Here is a 4371-nt window from a genome sequence, read left to right on the forward strand (position 1 = left end):
GCGCCCAAGGCGGTCCCTGGCCTCCCAGGTTTTGGTGGGCTGGGGGCAGGTGGTAGTCTCCCAGAGGAAGGGGGGCAGCAGCCACCCTCCTTGGGGCCACCCGCTGTAGTGCCCCGGGGCCCCACCCAGACGGCTCCACCCATTTCCCCTCATTTGTAGAGGAAATTCACTAGCATCACAGAGGTGCAGGGTGAGAACCAGACAGGCCGGAAGCCGGTGCCTCACACCTGACATCCTTGCTACTTGGAAGCCTGAGAGCTAAGGATCGCAGTTCAAAGCCAGCCCCTGCAGGAAAGCCTGTGAGAGACTCCTATCTCCACTCAACCGCCAGAAAACAGGAAGCGGCGCTGTGGCTCAACGTGGTAGAGCGCTCGCCTTGAGCAAAAAGCTCAGGGACAGTGCCCAGCCCTGAGTTCAAGCCCCACAACCAGAAAAAAAAGTGGGGGACAACAGAACAGAAGGATTTGAGGCAGAAGCCGGATGGAGGTGGCAGCCTCCCGGACTCAAGAGGGGTGCGCCCTCTCTTCCTGTCTGAATGCATCAGGGACCATTGGCAGAAAGACATTTGCCAAGAAAGGGTCAGGGTCCCAGCAATGGGCTGACCCCCAGCCCCCGCCCCGTCCTCTCCGCAGGTCTGCCCTCTGCTCCACGGGGGCCCTGGGCCCAGTCACACCAGAGCAGCCCCGAGGGCTGCCCACCCACACTGGCACTCACTGATTTCAAAACAGGCTCCTTGGCAGTGGGCTTATCTCCCATTACCACTGAGGGCTGCCTGCCCCCGCTCCCCGTTCCCAGGCCCCCAGAGCCCTAATCAGCACATCTCCCGCCCAGAACATGTTTCCCAAGGACCTCTGAGCCTTAAGAATGTCCCAAGGTGTGAGTGGGGGGGGGAGGCATCACCTCAGCCTCTCCAGCCCCTGCCCCTCACCCCTCTCCTTTGTCACCAAGAGGTGGCAGTGGCTTGGTGACAGGCAAGCTGGTGCTGGTGGCTCCTGGTCCCTCCACACTCTCACATCTTGTCTGACAGGTGGTAGGGCTGCCCAGAGCAAGGACAAGACGAAGGCAGGTGAGTACCACGACTCAGGCCTCCTCCATGGGGCCCTGGTATCCTGACCTGCCCACGCAGGCAGGGGCTTGGCCCTGCCAAGGGGATGGCCTGGGAGCTCCAGGGGAGGGGCCTGTTCCCAGCAGGTGGGGTGTGCTGAGGACAGAGCCAGGGGCCCTTGTTGGGAGGAGGCTCCGAGTGAGGAGGAGGAGCGGCTGGGCCTTGTGCTGCGGCAGGGCAGGGAGTGCGGATCAGGTACTGCTTGTCTCCCAGGCAGGGCCTCAGAAGCAGCTCCTGCAGGCTTCACTATGACCCCCCTTGCAGCTGGCTGGGGGCGAAGGACCTGCAGACCAGCACCCCACACACTCAGCAACGGCATCCCGCTGCAGCCGGCAGGGGTCCCGGAGGCTGCGGTGAGACCGCCCAGGCTGCAGCATTTTACTGCTGCACGCACTGCGGGAAGATCTTCTGGGAGGGGGCCCACCTGGGCTGGGCCACCCTACACTTCCGGGACATCCTAGCAGATGCCCCCAGCCCAGCCTCAGCTCCTCCCAAGGGACGAGCAGCCAGAGGCAGTGGGACAATAAATAAAAAATGACCAATGGAGCTGGACGCCGGTGGCTCACGCCTGTCATCCTAGCTACTGAGGAGGCTGAGCTCTGAGGATCATGGTTTAAAGCCAACCCGGGCAGGAAAGTCCGTGAGACTCTAATCTCCAGGAAACCAGCAGAAAACCAGAAGTGGTGTTGTGGCTCAAATGGTAGAGTGCTCGCCTTCAGCTGAAGAGCTGAGGGACAGAGCCCAGGCCCAGAGTTCATGCCCCACAACCAGTAACAACAAAAAAGAACAATGGCCAGTCATCAGTGGCTCACACCTGTCACCCTAGCTACTCAGGAGGCTGCGATCTGAGGATCTCGGTTCAAAGCCAGCCCAGGCAGAAAAGTTAGTTAGACCCTTTAATTCACCACCATAAAAAGCTTGAAGTGGGGTGACTTTGTCTAAAAAAAAATGTAGTCTTTACCTGACTTACATGACTGTAATTCCTCCGTACATCACCTTTATAATAGCAATAAAAATGTACAACAAAAAGTCAGCAGTACACATGGTAGAGAGAAAAAAAGGTGGATGGATGAAAAGCTCAGGGGTGGTGCCCAGACGAGTTCAAGTCCCAGGCCCTCTCCCCCCCCCCTGCAGTGTGGCCTTGTGTGTTTGCTCAGCACTTGTACCACATGGCCACCGGCTTCAAGACGGCAGTCCTCACACGTACACGCACGCGTGCGCAGCTCCTCAGGGAGAAGAGCAGCGTCGGCATGGGTGCCTGACCATCCCGCCAAGGACTCCCATCCAGCCCCTCCCTGGCCACCTGCGTGAATGGTCCTACGGCTGCGTCTTTCCTTGAGGGAGCCGAGGCCTGAGCAGCCACTGCTGACCACCCTGAGCACGCTGGGCAGGCTGGTGCCAGACAGGGCACCCAATCGCAGAAATGGAGGGCCAGAGGTGAGGGTCAGAAGGCCCGGCCTGGGCTCCAGCTTGGTCTTCCTCTGCTTCCTGCCCTCAGGGGAGCCCAGCGCAGAGCTGAGGTGCCTCCTGGGACCCTCCACACAATGGGCAGCCCGGGGCTCTCAGAGGGGCGCCCACTGCGGAGGGCTTGTGGGGGAGCAGGCCCCATTCGAGAAGCACCTACAAGCCCCAGTTCAGGAGCAAGGACCTAAGGCAACACCAAGCCGACCTCTGCCACCCTCCCTGGAGCCCCCAACCACGCCAGAGCAGTGGTGCCCTGGGAGCTGCAGCCTGCCATTCAGCCCCGGCAAGCTGCAGGTTCCATTCCCAGTCGGGGAGAACAGGGCTTAGAGAGGGCAGAGGTCCGGGCTGGGGCTCCCTGCCCTGTCTGGACCCCAGTTTGGTCTGGGATCAGCCTCAGGGGGAGGCGTGCCAGCGAAAGCCAGTGTCCTGGGCTGAGGATGGTCACCTCACTGACCAGCCAGCCAGGGCCTGTGGTGCCGGCCACGCTAGCGGCCAGCCGGCAGAGATTGTCTGCCGCAGTTCCCGCCGGGCTCCTTCCTCTGCTCTGGCCTGTGCTGGCGGGGCCCAGTGTTTGTTATTTGATTCCTCTTCTTGCTCAGCCCCTCTACCAGGTGTCTGGGCTGCTGGGAAGAAACACTCTCCTCTTTCCCACGCTCCCCGACACATTTTAATGAATTAGCTGGAAGCCCCTCCTCCCTGCCCGCCGGCCGCCCTCCCCTGCTCAGTCCTTTAAGGTGGCCGCGAGCTCCGCCCTGCTCTGGCCAGCTGTCCCGTCTGCACTGTCCTTCCTCGGCCCTTCTAGATTGCTTCCACTGCCCCACCCAGACAGCCCCCGGCCAGGTCCCAGAATGCTCCCCACTCTGCCCCTTCACGAGAATTGCCCCACCTCGGCCAGTTGCTGCCCTAAGAAGGAAGGGCAGGGGCGGGGGCCTAGAGAGAGAAGAGGCCCTCATTGTGGCCTTCGGGGGATGGCGGCGGGTGGGCAGTGTGCCCTCAGAATAGGGAGGAGGTGACTGGCAGAGTCCAGCCTGCGAGTCTCCCTAGGTCCGGGCAAGGGTCACAGATAGGAAGATGCAGAGACGCTGGGTCCTCCGGCAGCCTGGCTGGACCCAAGCGCACACCCTCCAGTCCCCTTTCCCCCAGCAGCATCTGGAACAAATGTCCACCTTTTGTTCGTGTCCCTCTGTAAACATTTGGGTGGTGCTTGCTGGGAGCCAGGGCCCCAAAGCCCCCCACTCCCCAACCTCAAATTTGGCAGTGTCCAGAAAGACACTGTGTGAGCCCAGCAACCTGGAGACAATCGCCGCCGCTGGTCTCAGGGAGCAGGAGCCGAGGACTGCGTGGCCCCGGGGGAGCCGGTGTGGGCCCGTCCTAGCTGTACGGCCACGCCGGTGTGACCCCTGGCCCCTGACCCGGCACGGTGACCTCGGTGTAGGCTCCCACTAGGGCAGAACTGCCACATCAGCCAGACCATCCCGCCCAGGGCTGGCCGGGACGGCCGCCGATTTCACGGCCCATGGCGGCCTGGGGTTCCCACACTTGGTTCACACAGGCGCCTTTGTCTGCCGCCTGCTGCGGTGGGAGCCGCACTTTGCTCCCAGGCCGGCCGCGGGCTGCGTCCCCACGGAGCCCCCGCAGGGACAGCCCTGGGCCGACGCTCCGGAGCGCGCGTGGGCTCGGGGTTAGATGCGCCCCGAATCCCAGAAGACCAGTGCGGTCTGAGGGGCCCGGGAGGCCCGCCAGGCGGGGCTGCCCCGCAGGCAGGCCCTGGTCCGCGAAGGCGCTCCCGCACGGCCCCGCAC

The sequence above is a fragment of the Dipodomys ordii genome, unplaced genomic scaffold (genome assembly GCF_000151885.1).
Source record: "Dipodomys ordii isolate 6190 unplaced genomic scaffold, Dord_2.0 Scaffold118, whole genome shotgun sequence".
Taxonomy (NCBI): domain Eukaryota; kingdom Metazoa; phylum Chordata; class Mammalia; order Rodentia; family Heteromyidae; genus Dipodomys; species Dipodomys ordii.